Consider the following 18,160-nt stretch of genomic DNA (forward strand, 5'->3'; position numbering starts at 1 on the left):
CTTAATTGTCTACATGTGGCCACATTGGAACTAACTTGTGGAAAAATTATTTCATCGCCTCATTTGTGGATTCATGTTGACCTGCTACTTATTTCAACAGTTCTTGAGTGTTGTTTTGTTTTTTTGAGTTTGGTGTAGGTTGATTTTTGTAGTGTGTTTTCACTGTGTGAATTGCTTGTCACAATTCACTTTCTGTTTGTGTTTGCTGTGTATTAAAGTTTTATTTTCCCATAAAAAGACTGTTTATTTACACATTACAAGCACGTGTAACCTGGCTCAAAAAATGCCACCTTTCATAATGCCGAATCCTGTAATGTGTGAAATGGTTAAGTCTTTGAACATGCTTTGTGGCTTTTAAAAAACAACAAAGGTATTAGGGTGAATCAGTAGTTTTTTAAAAATAGGCCTAAGCAGGTTTCAGTTTCTATTTACATTACCCACCACAAGAAAAACAACAAACTGTTGGTTTTTCTAAAAACCTATTGGTATGGTGAGGTGTTTAATGTGGCAGCTTACATACTTTCTAGCGCTTTGTACAATCTTATTTACCTTACTTTAAAGAACATGACCAAGTAGTGGACTTAAGGAAGGTTAAACAATGTAATATTTTCAGTCAAGAAATGAGACTCGTTAACATACAACGCTATTTTATTTTTTAAATAATACAAAACAGAATAACCAAAAAAAAAAAATCAGCTCCGAAGGAGCGCCGCCATGTGGTCCAGGACCACTAGCATGGCAATGACGTGGCCGTGCAAGGCGGCCAAGCCCTCCTGCATACCATACATCCGCCTCTGGTCCTCTGTTGGTATAAAAAAAAGGGATCCTTAATGAAATGAAACCTTACATTATAAGTTTAATAAACAAACTAAACAAATAAATCTAGTTGCAAACAAGATCCAGTTTTGCAGAAAAAAACCAAGTACTGGTAAATGCTAAGATGGTATCAATACTAAATTATAAATGAACACACAAAAAGGCGACCCAAAAAGGACGAAGTACCCTTGTTAGGGTAATCCAAAAATCCCCAAGAATGAGTGTTTTGACATGTGTGATATGTATCAGTGGAAAATAACCAAGACATTGTATATCCAATTAAAAATGTATTTTTTAAACAAAAGAAAGGGAAACATACTGGTCATTGGGCTTGATGGTCTTGGAGGCCCTCCATCCTCCTCCTCCTCGGAGGTGGGCCAGTGCTGGTGGGTTGAGGGAGGGGAGATGGCGGAAACGGTTGACGGGGTGGAAAATCGAGGGGGTGGTGAAGGGGAGGGTGAAGAAAAGAGAGGGGGTGGTGGAGGGGAGGGTGAAGAAAAGAGAGGGGGGGTGGAGGGGAAGGGGGAATGTTGGGGGTGGTGCAAATTGGGAGAGGGAGGGGACTCAGCTATTGGCCGGGCAGGGGTGGAGGGGGAATTGGGGGAAGGTTGGGGAGATGGGCTGGGACTTGTCGTTGGCGTCAGGGGCCGAGCCCGGCGACGAAGTCTGCGGCGAGGCCGGCTTCTTCGTTCAGCCCCTAAATGATTATTGCAAATTTTTAAAAAAATTTTTTGGAGGGGGGGAGGTGGAACACAAATTTACAATTAAAAAAAATTACAAACATTCAAAAAAAGGAAAACATGCACACGCTGGCATGTCAAAAAACAACAAACACGGCTATACTGAAAACACGCACACACAGACATGTCAAAAAACAACAAACAGGGCTATACTGAAAACATGCACACACAGACATGTCAAAAAACAACAAACAGGGCTATGCTGGAAAAAAACATGCATACGCAGATAGGGCCGCAATAAACAAACAGGGCTATACTGGAAACAAGCACACGCAGATAGGGCCGAAAACAAATCCCCCCCCCAAAAAAAGAACACTTACTTGCAGCGATCCGCAGCCGAAAACATGCCAGCAAGCGGGGAGTGCGGCACCGCAGATCCGACCACCTGCGCTCTAATTGTCCGATATTACGGCGTGAGCCGAAGGAGCGCAGGTGGTGGCGAACCTCCGCATAGGCCGATCGCTTGGCTCGGTTGGTGATGGGGGGAGGCTGGCTGGTGATCCTCCGGTCCATGACCTCGGTGAGGACCAACAGCTCCCGTGTGGTAAATGCGGAGGCTCTCATGATGGCAATGATTTTTTTCACAACAAACAGTTTTAATAAAGGCCAGAGAAAACTTTTGATTGGCTAATGTACTTTGTAAATTAACAGGAACCATTGTATTGGTTATTGTATGAGTCATGTGTCCTACAGGCTCCCAAATATAATGTGAGTTATGATAGGCTTCATGCAGTGACATGCGTAAGCTAATTTAAATAAAGAAATTAAAATAGGAAAATAGGCCTATCATAAACACAAGAAAGCAATAGGATAATTGGTTACAACATGTATTTTTGATAAAGTAAACCATTGGTGAAGCCGTACGTATTCTGCGGGAAAAATGACACACACGGACAAGAATAAACTTTATTGAAAATGAAAAAAAAAACGGATTGCAAACATGTGAAGAGCAATTAAGCTAATTAATATATTGATTGGCATGATACGATTAAAGTATGTATGCAGAATGAACGAGCAGGTAATCGAAATCTGACAGGCCCACTTCCGGTTTGGACTTGAGCTAGCATTCCCTGCAACCAAATTTGGAGATGGACAGTCGCAATTTTGCTCGTTCGTTAGCTTTAGGAGGGGTTGGGAGACTTTGGGGTGGAAGATTAGCTACGAGCGAACTTACGAGCGAGTGCTTGAATTTACATTTTCTCGCTCGTTCGTCGAATGAGTGATCAGCCACTTGCGTACAGCTCTGAATCAGGCCCTTAGTTTGTGTAAAGGCTCCTTTACTATACTGAATCTATGTTTCCTGGACTTCACCTTAACTTGTATCCTATTCACTCCAATTTTGTTCCACAAAGTTTAATTTCTACTTTACTGCACAAAACTAGGTGTATCGGTGCACCCACTCCATGCCCAACTGTTTTCCTCAATCTGTGGAAGCTTCAAGCTTCTGCATGTCTGTATATGCCACCATTGTTCAGTCCATGTGCACTGGCAGTTTTGTAGCAGCACTTGGGTAAATGGAGGTGGATGGTTCTCCTGATTTCCTCCATTGTGAGCATAGGCCCTGATTCAGAGTCGGACGCTCTTTCAGAGCGCTCGCTTTGAATCAGGGCGTGTTTTTTTTGATGGAGCCGGCCTCCTGGCCGCTCGCTAAGCTGTGGATGACCACCCACAGCTTTTGCGAGCGGCCAGGTGATGGTTGTGATGGCAACGACTATCGCGACCATCGGGGCTTGCGGCGAGACCCTTGTTGTAGGGTTTCGTCCATCGCAAGCCCCAGTGGACTTCCTGCTCTAATAGAGCAGGAAGTCCACTTACTGACATCACTAGTGATGTCAGTACTGCCGCCCACAAACGGAAGACGTTCCTTGGGGAATGCCTCCGTTTGTGTAGCCACCCCTCCTGCCCGCCTCCAAAACAGGGCGAGCTGTCATTCACAATTGACAGCCACCCCGTTTGGGTGCGAGACCCATAGCGACGGAGTGCCCGTCGCTAGCCGGGTCTTGCGCATGCGCACGCCAGAGGTGGTGCATGCAGAGGGAGCAAACATCGACCCGCTTGCGAGTGCATAGTGCTTGTGAGAGGGTCTGAATCAGCCCCATAGTTCCATGAATAACCTGTAATGCCTAACATTCATGATTAGTTTTAATGAGAGTGTAATTGGATCTTGTAGAGTTTTGGGTACAAGTACTGTAGGCACATTAGTAGTAAACTGGATGAAGACTAGCAGACAGTGGGTAGTTACATATACAAAATGAATACAAACTGGGTTAAAGATATTAGTAGTGTACCAAAGGAATCACCATAGCCTAACAGTAAGTTGTCCAAATTTTCATATTACACTTGTAATACCCCACTATATGAGGTATTATGTCTTACTGGAAATTGGACTACAGCGCATGTCTGTCATTACGCAGGCAAACACCCAGTCATTTCTGTAGCTGCTCCAGAGGGCAGCAGCAGGTCACATGACCAGTGTCAGGTGGTCAGACATATGACAGTTGGAAGCGAGCAGCAGTTGATCAGTGAGTGCCTGAGGTAATGTTCGGAGAGCAGGACGCTGCCGATGGTGGTAAAAGGCTCCTGACAGGAAGCTGCGGCTGTGTGAGCCGAGGCAGCAGACGGCCCCAGAAGGCGGGGAGTTGCTTAGTGGACCAGCCCAAAACCAGCCCTTCAGCCTGCAGAGGGATAAATAGGCCGCAGCTTATGAGGACTGATAGCTGGAGCGGCCACTGCAATAGTGATAATTCAACAAATATTGAAGAAGTGAAGCTCTGTGAGTATTGTACCTACTGTTCCCCTTCTGCAGTGTGTTAGTGGCAGAGCACACTTACCTCTATAGTGACAGATCTATTGATTAAGTGAGGAAATAGAGACTAAAGGAAACTGCTCCAAGATGCTAGCTAAGGACCCCTAGGTGCAGAATAATATGTTACTGAACCAGAGGCTAAGTAAGCGCTCAGCTCACCTGACCATGGCAGGAAATACCTGAGGGCTGTGGTACAGATAGTTCTGCATGTAGCTGTGCTGAGCTCCAATATTACCTCAGGAGAGGGAGACTTATCCACAGCAGCACTAACAGCAGCAGACCACACACACTGAGGCTATATCAGAACAGTCAGTATAAACTTTGATAGACAGACTCCTGCGTCAGACGTTACCTTAACTGCTCAGAATAAAGCATCTTAACGAAAGGAACCGTCAACTGCCATTTTATACTTCTGCAACAGTTTTACCAGTGTATTCCCAAAATTACCCTCAGCCTAGGGCTGCTACAGTACGTAAAAAGTCGGGATACAGCTTTGACAGGAACACTTAAAGCGTATTTTGCTAAAGATTCCTTATTCACCAGCCAGTTCATCTTTCGTTTCTTTATTCCGTAATGTGCACCGACGAAGACCAGGCCAGGCAGGACTGCCAGGTTTAGCCTGGGTATAGTGTATTACTAATGAATTGTATTTCTATGCATATTGATGGGTAGAGTTAAGCTAGTTTCTATGGTTATTTAATGTTTGCAATTGAAGGTTCTATTACACTGTAAGCCTTATATAATTCTATTTCTGGGGTATTAATAGTAGCAAAGTGTAGAGTTAGTGTAAAGATACAGGAAGCATGGTTACCGTTTCTTAGAGCATACGGTACATAATCATAAGTTAGTGTTGCACTTTTATTGAACGTCTTCCCATAACGGTTAGACTAGTATTTAATGGTCATTTCAATGCACAATTCCTGAAATGTATATATGTGACGCATGTATATCCTATTTGTTGCAATAGTTTGCTGTGGCATGTTACTTAAAGACGTATTCAAGTAAGGAAATAAAAGGAAAACCCCCACTGTTGAGGAGTTCCTATTAAATAAAGTGATTGTGGGTTTACACTGTGTCAATTGCTGTGTTGGGAATGGGGACCACCTGCCTCTCTGCTGTGGCGTAGGAAAGAAGGAAAACCAGGAACAACTTAACATTTAAAAATTCCATACTACAGAATCTAACCACACTTGGGTATAACACACTTATGCTGGCCATACACGCTACAATTATCGGGGCGATCCGCCTGGTATCCGCGGATCGCCCCGAGAATTGTAGCGTGTGCGGGTGACTGAGGGTTAAATATTGCTCGATCGGGCATGCCGGATTGTCCAGCATGCCCGTCCAATGCAATATTTTTCAGTTAAACTGTCGGCCGCATCGGGCAGTGTATGCCCAGCCTCGCCCAACAGACAGACATTCCTGTGTTCCTTCCCATGGAAGGAACAGGGAAATGTCTCCTCCCCTGGGGGCGGAGTGCAGATGTCGGGGCTGATATCTCACAGAGTATGCCGTGGACATCTGCGGGCTGGCAGGCTGCCAGATAAAATGTCTGTCGGTCTGACAGGCATTTTATCTGGACGTGTATGCCCAGGTTAAGCTATCTAGATTGTTAACAAAGAGCTGGATAGTAACTTGCTGCAGCATGTTTTAAACAAAATGGCCATTTGGGTTACTATACTGTAACTGAAGGGTTCTGTACCTATGCAGTGTTGATAATAATACAGTTGGACAATTATTTTTTCTATTGCAATAATAAAACATCTGTTATGACAGCAATGTTTCAATAAAATCTTGTAAGTAGGCCCAGTAGTTCTACTGCGTAAATATTAACCAAATAGCAGCGTCACTTATGCACAGATCCTAACACACTGGCTTAACAAAGTGGTAAATTTTCCCTGTTAGTTACAGGCCACTCTCACTCCTTGCCAATAAAAGGTATTCAAAGTAGTAAAAATTATACTTAACCATCCCTACTGATATTTCCAGCTTGAGGGAGATATTGGAAGAAGCAGTGCAGATTTCCCATAGTATGCTAGCAGTGGCACTCAGACCTACACTACAGAAACACTTTAAGAACCAGGGTATTGGTTAAGGACTAGAAGAGCCCAATCTCCCACAGTCTGGAACCTAGAAACTTAGTAACACCCCAATTGATAAAGAGGAGTCCCCTTTAGAAGTTATTGTTCCGTGATCATGCGTGACCACCAGACAATGACACTTTAAATTAAAGCATTAAAAAGTATCAGGGATAAGATGGAGGGCTCAGAGTTCAGCCATTCTGGCTTCAATAAACTCAGGGAGTAGCGTCATTTTAAATAGGGAAGGTACTTATAAATGAAGTAGCCTCTTAATAGTTATTATTTGGTGATTGTAAAATAACACCCTACACTACAGAAAACTTTAAGCAGTTTGGGGATGGGATGGGTATTGTAATGCCCAAAACTCCACAATCATGGTTACTAGAAACTATGGGCACGCTTCAAATAATATACCCCCTGACACACCAGACAATAACATGCACTAGAACAGAAAACTACAGGGATGGGGAAGATGCCAATATCTCCCCTAACCTGGCTCAGGTTAACTCTGAGGTCCCTTAATTTGTTTCAGTAGGTTGTATATGTTTTATAATATTATGCCTCTACTGTACTGTATTTTATGCATTGCATTCAAGACAGTGCACACTAGGAAGAAAAAAAAAGCAATAGCAGTGTCTGGTGTAGATTTTATTATGAAAATTGAATCCTGCTATGTGTAGCTGGAATTATGCCTACACAAGAACTGCAAATACATTTTAGCTATACTGTATTTAGAAACTTTATAACTTCAGGATGGGGGGGAAGAGATGAAAGACGGGACACGGGGAGGGGGCGCCCGTGTGTTACTTGGAGTTGAAGCTGCAGGTGCAATCACAGAGTGCAGGGATATGGTGGGGGGTGGGCAATCAGTATATAGCTGGGTCTTGCTCTGCAGCAATAAACTGTCTTTGCATGGCCCCGCCTTCTCCTCACTGACTGCTGCTGTTTCCTGAGCACAGTTGCTGTAGCAGGAGAGGAACAGACGAGATCTACAACAGCTGTGAGTAAGTTAGGGTATAGATGGGGGAAGGACGGGGGGTTAAGGGATGAAGAAGGGACAAATAAAATAAGAAAGTGGGTGGTGGAAAGAGGAGCAGAGTAAGAGGAACAGTGATAGGGGCACAATGGAAAGGAGGGTGGTGGGGCATATGAAAATATGGATATTGGGGGACAAATGATAGAATTAGGTGGGGGACAGATATAAAAGGAGTAATGGAAGACACAGGCAAAGGGAGGAGGAAAAACAAAGGCCAGATACACAGACACACACAGAGATGATACAGAGACACACTTGGGCCTGGGGACACATAGAGACATACACACTGACATTCAGGGTGGGACATGTTGACATACACACTGGTGACTGGGGAACGGGGACATAGAGACATACACAGATGCAGCTTTCTGATGCCCAACCGGTGGCTGGCTGTTTTTTTAGCTGCGGATACCCGAAAGTGGTGCCCATAGCTCAGCTAAAGCATACCTACGAACTGTCCTGTGGTGGGTAAGCAATAGGAGAATAGATGCCTTGTGCATGCGCACAGCATTTATTAACAGTGTAGGAGGATCCTGAAGACAGCCCAGCATCTCGGAGAGTATTGGGCATGCCCCCACAGTGACATGGACGGGGGTGCAGTGAGGTTCTGTCTCCTTTAACAGAGGCTCCACGTCCTTTTTGGGGACAAGTATATCCATGGTTATACTATTGAATGGTTAGGATGGTATGGCTAGTTGCCATAGCATCTCTGGATATGATGTCAGAAGCCTGGAAATCATTTAATGCCGGGCTTCCGATGTCCATCCCTAAGACATACACACTGCTGGTGGGGGGAGGGGCACATGGAGACATACACACTGCTGGTGGGGGGAGGGGACACGGAGACATAGACACTGCTGACTAAGGGGGAGGAGCTCATGGAGACATACTGATCACATGGAGACATACACACAGACTGGGGAGACAAACAGGAAAATATTGTGAAGTACAGAAAGCAGGTTGCTTACTGCAGTGAGTGACCAGATGTGGTTCTTGAATGGAGGGGCCTTCCATAGTCACTCCCCATCAGCATTGGTGGATCCACCAATACCATACCCCTCACCTGAAAGTAGCAATGTTAGCTTGCTGCAGCAGGGGATTACCTACCACAGAGCAGCGTAAGCTAGAGCCGGCACATGGCAGCTGTCCAATCAACGCTCTGAAGCCTGTCGGGGCCCAGAAGTGTTCAACAAACCCATCACAAGCAAAAATGAAGTTGATTATACAGCCCTGTTGGCAGGCCCTCTGGAACCTGTTTGGACCTAAGCGACCGCTTGTGTTGCCTAGCGGTAAATCCACTACTGCTAGGCATTGGGTAAGTGGCAGGATATATCACATTCAAAATGTGATGCTTCATACATCCTGCCCTGACAGAGGTAATAAGTGAGTTACTGTACATAAATTGAATTATATGCTGATGTTGAGGCTAATTAATAATGGGGAATATGTAGGTAATTATTGTATAGTGGGTTAATTATTTGAATTACTGTACATTGAATGGGGTTGTTACGATGATGCTGAAGTAGTTAATTCTTTTTGAGGAAAGGTTAATTATTGGAGAGGGAATAATATTTTGAGACAATCAAAAATACTCTCTGCATTGTATGGTGGTCATACTCATCTGTATTATGTGGCATCCCTGATGCTTTATTTTTGTAAGGCGGCCACTGATGCTCTCTCTGCAATATATGGCTGCCATTGATGCCTTCTATATTATATGGCAATCACTGTAATATTCTCTGCATTATATTGTGGTCACTGCAATACTCACTGCGATGCTTTATGTACTGTATAGTGAGTGGCCTCTGTGATGTTCTCTGCACTATATTGCATTAAATGTACTACCTCCCAGCTGTTCCGATAGTAGAGCAATGGTGAATGAGTGTCACAACCAGCATCTGTGGTTCCAGATGCAGTAAACATGGCTCTGGTGTCTCAGTTCCCGCGCCCATTCTGTGCAACTATAGAGTTACTCAGGACTGCTAACATCGCATGGTCTGCAACTGATGCTGCATCTTTATTCGCAGATGCTTGCACCTGGAAATTTAAAGCGGTACCAATATTGAGTGCGAGAATTGCTACACTTTGTACTTAGGACTTGATACAGATCCCCGCTCGCTAGATGTGGCTGCTTGCTCCCAGTGTATGGAACTTCAACTAAGTGACGTAATGACAGCCGCTCGCATGGCAAGACATAAGCACGCCCACCATGTCTTGGCGAGCGATCACTTTGTGTTTACAGATGCCCACCAGCCTGTCTTTAGCTGCCCACTAGCATATGTCATCGTACGGGTTCCATCGGATATGACCGCAGCGCTTGCGGTTGACTGTACCCTACCACAAGCACTGTGAGCACATCAGTGTATTATTCAATCAGGTGACTTGTACTATGACGCTGCCTGTAATTATGCACACCCCAGAAACGTTGTGAAAACACTCTGGCACACCTGCGTCCGCAACTCCACTCCCCCGTTACTACTGGCCTGCCCCTGTTACCACCCACGAAGGGCCTCTCCTGTCACTCAATCCACTGGGCTGTCTTTGCAGGGCGAGCGAGCACATTCTGATCGCTCGTACTAGTTTGCACACACGCACTGTGGAGTACACGCATGCGTACATTAACAAACATCGTCTGCAGTGGGTGGCCGTTTGCTAGCGAGCAGGTCTGAATCAGGGGCTTAGTATTATTGCCGCTTTAAAATTACAGGTCAAACTTGCAGAGAAACAACCGCCAATTCATAAATCTAGCCCTTTGTTTTTATACATTCCATTTACTTTATAGATCAGAGCAATTTCGTTGAACTTTTCATGGCATAAGAAAAATAACCTTGGCTATTTCATGATAAAATCAATGACAGGATTGTAAAAAAATAGTCTGTAAATGGACAGCAACTCTATAAAATGAGCTATATGCTTGGAATCTGCAAAGAACATTTCTCCTGCTGTGCGCTCAGCCTTGAACACAATAGAGTGTAATTGGATGCAGCAATTTAAATCAACTGGGTCTGCATAGGACTGTAACAAGCTGGCATTATCTATAGAATGCTGTGTTTCAGTCACCAGGATTTTGGTGCGCAATATCCCTTCTAAACTGTAATAAAAAATGTAAGATATTAAATAGCAGGGCTAGGTTTGGATATGAAGAGACAGAGGACAGAGGAAAAGCACATGGCCTGCTAGTGATAGAACAAAGATAATAAGAGATTTAACCCATCATACTGTACAAACAAGAAAATTGCTAAAGTGTACTAGATCAATACTGAAAATTCTAGAGGCTAGTAAACTATTGATGCTCCAATTCTAGTGCATAGAATACATTGCAGACACAGAGGGAGGTAACCTGGAGGGCTGCAGTGTTGTGGAAATAAATGTTCCAGCACGTCCTGCTAGCAATAAAGTTGCTAGAGCTAGATCCCCTTCCGTTTCTGTACGATGAAGTTATCTGCCAGTGTCCAATGTCATTCCCTACTATCCAAGTGGGCATAGAGGGGGAATATATTCTTGTGGCGAGTGAAGCGAGCCATTGAGCCCGCAGCATGGAGAGCGAAGCGAGCCTGCAAGGGGCCAACATTCTTATTTTCGTGGAAAGTGTAGGCAGAAACCTCCACTTCTGCCCTCACTCACGTCACTTACAGGTATGGCTAGTGAAGGGGATTTATACTCTTCCATAAAGTTCCACAACACCTGCAGAGTGTCTTTCGCTGTAGTACTCACTATGAGCAGCTCATCCCTGATACTTCTAAAAGTAGTGCCCAAATCAGTCATTTGTGTAGAAAGCTCCTGACACATTAAATGACTAATATAGTAAGGCAGGTAAGTATTAAAAAAATTGCTGGTGTCTACTGTATAAGCAACCCAGCATCCAAGTGTTGCACTATTCTCTGCTCCTCAGTCTGGGAGTGTGGTGCTAAGAAGTTGCCAGTTGCTTCTCCTCCATATACCACTCAATAGTTAGACAATGTGCAACAAATTGCAACAAAATGAGCCACTCCCAAACTTCCAAAACACCACCCAATTGGCTGGGAAATGCCCACTTTTGCATAAGCTTCCATGCAAACCCTATTCTTATTGAGGTTTATGACTTATGACAGTTGGGAGGTATTGCTCCTTGTCAGTCATTAGTGATCCTTGTTGGGGCACTGCAGCGACATTATATACACTGGATAAGTGACACTATAGGGCAGGCATGTCAAGCTCAAAATTCCAACTGGGCCGAATGTTCAAGGTTAAAGAGTGTGTGGGCCACAAGAAAAAAAAAGTCTTATATGCAATTTTTAAAGGTATAATTATTAAGAAATAATCTCCCCTATATCTCCCCTCTCCCCTATATAATAATAACATCACATATCATTGTGTGCTGGGAGCTGTGTTATTCCCGCTCATATACAGAGCCGGATTTAGACCTCATGGGGCCCTAGGCAAGAGGCCGTTTTGGGGCCCCCCTGCCTCAAACAAGCTTGTGCATATATTACAGTAGGTGTCGCTGGAGCAAGATACACACATCATTATTTATATATATCTGATGCAGGCGCGGCTCCAGGCATGTTCGGTCTGTGTGGCCACACAGGGGCGCTGGGTCCATGAGAAGGATATCCCCGCCCTCCACCCACTGGCAGTAGAGAAAAATTTATGGCTGTGGGAGGAGAAGTACGGGACGGTGCTGGGTGATGAGGCACTTAGCACCGGACCTGGGGCGAGATGCACTAACATCTCGTCATACTTACAGCTGGACACCACCTCCCTACTGATCGCATATTCAATAACATATGCGATCAGCAGCACAAAGGACATCTCTTCTGATAAGAGCTGTCCTTTGTGATCTGCCCTGCCCCGTGGACTTCCGGGTTTATGACCTGGGAGTCCATCTGCGCATGCGCAGAGTGATGCGACGGCCGCGGGGCATGTTGGGAGTGATCCAATCGGATCCCTCATAGCAGTGTAATGTGGTAGAAGCCCATAGGCTTCAAAGCTGGCATTACCCTCCGCATCGGAGCCCGGTGGCCAGCTGATTGATGCATATGGAAAATGCGGTAAACAGGGGTTTTACTGCATTTTCCGTTTAGTGCATCCCGGCCCCTGATCTGATGGGAGACGTGCCTCAAGAACAACGATGATTGATGCTCTTCCAGAGCGCACGTGCACACCTCCATAACACAAATTGAGGACTGTTACAAGAAGACCCCACTTGGAATGTCATAGGAGAAAACATAGGAAAGAACAGAAGGAAATGGGAGGTAAGGGGGGAAATAGGGCAAGATGGGAGAAAAGGGGGAAAAATAGGGTGAGATGGGAAGAAAGGGGGGGGAAACAGAGGGAGACGGGAGAAGGTGGGGGAACAGAAAATAGAATAAACATCTACACAATAACTAGTGACCCGGAAAATAAATATATATATATATATATATATATATATATATATATACACATACATATGTATGCAGTATATATGTATATACAGTCAGGTGCATAAATATTGGGACATTGACAGAATTCTCATATTTTGGCCTTTATTCACCACGACAATGGCTTTGAAATGAAACAAACAAGATGTGCTTTAACTGCAGACTTTCAGATTTAATTTGAGGGTAATTACATCCAAATCAGGTGAACGGTGTAGGAATTACAACGGTTTCTATATGTGCCTCCCACTTTTTAAGGGGCCAAAAGTAATGGGACTATCAACTCAAAAGCTATTTCATGGACAGGTATGGGCTATTCCTTCATTATTTCATTATCAATTAAGCAGGTAAAAGGTCTGGAGTTGATTCTAGGTGTGACATTTGCATTTGGAATCAGTTGCTGTCGACTCTCAATATGAGATCCAAAGAGCTCTTACTATCAGTGAAGAAATCCATCATTAGGCTGAAAAATCAAAACAAACCCATCAGAGAGATAGCAAAAACATTAGGTGTGGCCAAATCAACTGTTTGGAACATTCTTAAAAAGAAAGAACTCACCGGAGAGCTCAGCAACACCAAAAGACCCGGAAGACCACGGAAAAGAATTATTTCCCTGGTGAAGAAAAACCCCTTCACAACAGTTGGCCAAATCAAGAACACTCTCCAGGAGGTAGGTGCATATGTGTCAAAGTCAACAATCAAGAGAAGACTTCACAAGAGTGAATATAGAGGGTTCACCACAAGATGTAAACCATTGGTGAGCCTCAAAAACAGGAAGACCAGATTAGAGTTTGCCAAACAACATCAAAAAAAGACATTACAGTTCTGGAACAACATCCTATTGATAGATGAGACAAAGATCAACTTGTACCAGAGTGATGGGAAGAGATGAGTAAGGAGAAGGAAAGGAACTGCTCATGATCCAAAACATACCACCTCATCAGTGAAGCATGGTGGTGGTAGTGTCATGGCGTGGGCATGTATGGCTGCCAATGGAACTTGTTCCCTTGTATTTATTGATGATGTGACTGCTGACAAAAGCAGCAGAATGAATTCTGAAGTGTTTCGGGCAATATTATATGCTCATATTCAGTCAAATGCTTCAGAACTCATTGGACGGCGCTTCATAATGCAGATGGACAATGACCTGAAGCATACTGCATGAGCAACCAAAGTGTTTTTTTAAGGCTAAAAAGTGGAATGTTATGCAATGGCCAAGTCAATCCCCTGACCTGAATCCAATTGAGCATGCATTTCACTTGATGAAGACAAAACTGAAGGGAAAATGCCCCAAGAACAAGCAAGACCTGAAGACATTTGCAGTAGAGGCCTGGCAGAGCATCACCAGGGATGAAACCCAGTGTCTGGTGATGTCTATGCGTTCCAGACTTCAGGCTGCAATTGCCTGCAAAGGATTTGCAACAAAGTATTAAAAAGTGAAAGTTAGATTTAAGATTGTTTAGTTTGTCCCATTACTTTTGGCCCCTTAAATAGTGGGAGGCACATATAGAAACCGTATTTCCTACACCGTTCACCTGATTTGGATGTAATTACCCTCAAATTAAATCTGAAAGTCTGCAGTTAAAGCACATTCTTGTTTGTTTCATTTCAAAGCCATTGTGGTGGTGAAAAGAGGCCAAAATATGAGAATTCTGTCAATGTCCCAATATTTATGCACCTGACTGTATATACATATATATATATATATATATATATATATATATATACTCACACACATATATACAGTATATATGTGTATATAATATATATATATATATATATATATATATAGATATATATAGATATATATAGATATATATATATATTAGGGGTGTGCATCGGCCACTTTTCGTGTTTTGTGTTTTGGTTTTGGATCTGGATCTTTCTTCGTGTTTTGGATCTGGATTGGTTTTGCCAAAACCACCCTTCCGTGTTTTGGGTTCTGGGTTTTGTGTTTTGGATCTGTATTTTTTTTTAAAAAAGCATAGAAACAGCTAAAATCACAGAATGTGTTGGTTTTTCTGCTCCTATACTATTATTAACCTCAATAACCTTAATTCCACTCATTTCCAGTCTATTCTGAACACCTCACACCTCACAATAGTGCTTTTATGTCCAAAAGGTTGCACCGAGGTAGCTGGATGACTATGCTAAGCGACACGAGTGGGCGGCACAAACACGTGGCCCATCTAGGAGTGACACTGCAGTGGCAGACAGGATGGCAGTTTGAAAAACTAGGCCCCAAACTGTACATAATGCAAAGAAAAAAAAGAGGTGCAAGATGGAATTGTCCTTGGGCCCTCCCACACACCCTTATGTTGTATAAACAGGACATGCACACTTTAACAAACCAATCATTTCAGCGCCAGGGTCTGTGGCTGAAATGATTGGTTCGTTTGGGCCCCCACAAAACAAGCTGGCAATTAATCTGTCCCTGGCTCTACGGAGGCAAGATGTCGTCCTCATCCTCCTCATTCACCGATTCCTCACCCTCTTCAGTATTGTGTACATCCTCCTCCTCACAGAGTATTAATTCGTCCCCGCTGGAATCCACCACCACAGGTCCCTCTGTACGTTCTGGAGGCTGGTCTCCCTGGAAGATTTGATAATTCATTTTTATGAACATCATCTTCTCCACATTTTTGGAAGCAACCTCCTACGCCTTTCGCTGACAAGGTTCCCGGCTGCACTAAACACTCTTTCGGAGTACACACTGGAGGGGGGCAACTCAGGTAAAAAAGAGCCAGTTTGTACAGGGGCCTCCAAATTGCCTTTTTTTCCTGCCAGTACAGGTACGGACTGTCTGACATGCCTACTTGGATGCTGTCACCGATGTAATCCTTTAACAGACAGACGCATGTTTGTCGCTGCTGCTTTGAGGATGCAGGTGCGGCTACAGCCCACACAATTCACAAAGACAGAAAAAAAAAAGAAGAATTTTTTATTTTTTGTTGGAGCGCACTTTGAGGCTTACACCACCCTTTAACAGACAGACGCACGCTTGTTGCTGCTGCTTTGGGGATGCAGGTGCGGCTACTGCGCATACATTTCACACACAAACACAGAAAAAAAGATTATTTTATTTTGGTTGGAGCACACTTTGGGGGTTACACCACCCTTTAACAGACAGATGCACGCTTGTCGCTGCTGCTTTGATGATGCAGGTGCGGCTACTGCGCATACATTTCACACACAAACACAGAAAAAAGAAGATTATTTTATTTTTGTTGGAACGCACTTTGGGGGTTACACCACCCTTTAACAGACAGATGCACGCTTGTCGCTGCTGCTTTATGGATGCAGGTGCGGCTACAGCCCAGACAATTCACAAAGACAGAAAAAAAAGAAGAATTTTTAATTTTTTTTGGAGTGCACTTTGGTGGTTACAGCACCCTTTAACGGACAAGCCAGCCGGCCCTTTACTTATGACACAGGCGCACGCTTGGTGCTGCTCCTTTGTTGATGCATGTGCAGCCACAGTGCACACAATTCACAAACACAAAACACAATTCCTCCACCATTCTGTCAGTGGTGACAGTATCATATGCAGTGACAGTAGACATGTCAGAAATTGTTGGCACATCCTTCAGTCTGGACCAGATGTCCAAACCGGCCCTTGACTTATGACACAGGCGCATGCTTGGTGCTGCTGCTGTGTTGATGCACGTGCGGCTACTGTGCATACATTTAGCACACAAACAGAAAAAAAAGAATTGTTTATTTTTTGTGGAGTGCACTTTGGGGGTTACACCACCCTTTAACAGACTTATGGGACACAGGTGCACGCTTGATGCTGCTCCTTTGTTGATGCACGTGCAGCCACAGTGCACACAATTCACAAACACAGAAAATAATTTTTTATTTTGTTTGGAGTGCACTTTGGGGGTTACACCACCCTTTAACAGACGAGCCAGCCGGCCCTTTACTTATGGGACACAGGCGCAAGCTTGGCGCGGCTCCTTTGTTGATGCACGTGCAGCCACAGTGCACACAATTCACAAACACAGAAAATATTTTTTTATTTTGTTTGGAGTGCACTTTGGGGGTTACAGCACCCTTTAATGGTCAACTCAGCTTGCCATTTAAGTATGACACAGGCGCATGCTTGGCGCTACTTTGTTGATAACCGTGCGGCCACAGTGCTCACAATTCACAAACACAGAAAAAAATATATATTATTTGGAGTGCACTTTGGGGGTTACAGAACCCTTTAACGGATGAGCCAGCTGGCCCTTTACTTATGACACAGGCGCACGCTTGGTGCTACTTTGTTGATGCTCGTGCGGCTACTGCGCACACAATTCACAAACATAGAAAAAATATTTTTTTTTTTCGCAATTGGGGGCAGCACCCCTGATGGACAGAGCACCCCCTGGACAACACTACAGCACCCCTTTAGGACTGGGACACTGCACAGGACTTTGAAGTGGACACAGCCCCTATGGACAACTGACTGCACAACACAGCCAAGCCAGCCCCTATGGACATTGGAGGAGTGGACACAGCCCCTATGGACAACAGCAGCACAGCACAACACAGCCAGCCCCTATGGACTTTGGAGGAGTGTACACAGCCCCTATGGACAACAGCAGCACAGCACAACACAGCCAGCCCCTATGGACTTTGGAGGAGTGGACACAGCCCCTATGGACAACAGCAGCACAGCACAACACAGCCAGCCCCTATGGACTTTGGAGGAGTGGACAAAGCCCCTATGGACAGCAGCAGCACAGCGCAGCACAGCACAGCACAACACTACACTACACTACACTACACAGCCCAGCCAGCCCTAACTCCCTCTCCCTCTTCACAACCGAGTGAGAAAATGGCGCCGACGCGGGTACCTTATATAGAATCCAAAACCCGCGAGACCCGGAAGGCGGGATGATGTAGTTTTGCTTCGATTTCAGATCCGAGTCTGGCGGGAAAAGTCGAGCCTGACTCGGATCGGCCTCGGATCGGGGGGGCTCGGGGGTGTTCAGATTTCAGAAATCCGAACCCGCTCACCCCTAATATATATATATATATATATGTGTATACTGTGTGTATATATATATATATATATATATATATATACACATACATACACACATATATATATATAAATATATATATATATATATATCTATATAACAGATCTGGCTGCCATAATCAATAAACAGGTAGAGAGGGCTATGTCATTTAACACTATAGGAAAACATTTTCAGTTACACTTACCCACCATAATGCCATTTGTTTCTTTGCTGCATACCCTTGCTGATTCGGGTGAGTGCAAGTAACTA

Source organism: Taudactylus pleione, unplaced genomic scaffold, assembly GCF_031769625.1.
Source record: "Taudactylus pleione unplaced genomic scaffold, aTauple2 ptg000774l, whole genome shotgun sequence".
Lineage (NCBI taxonomy): Eukaryota > Metazoa > Chordata > Amphibia > Anura > Myobatrachidae > Taudactylus > Taudactylus pleione.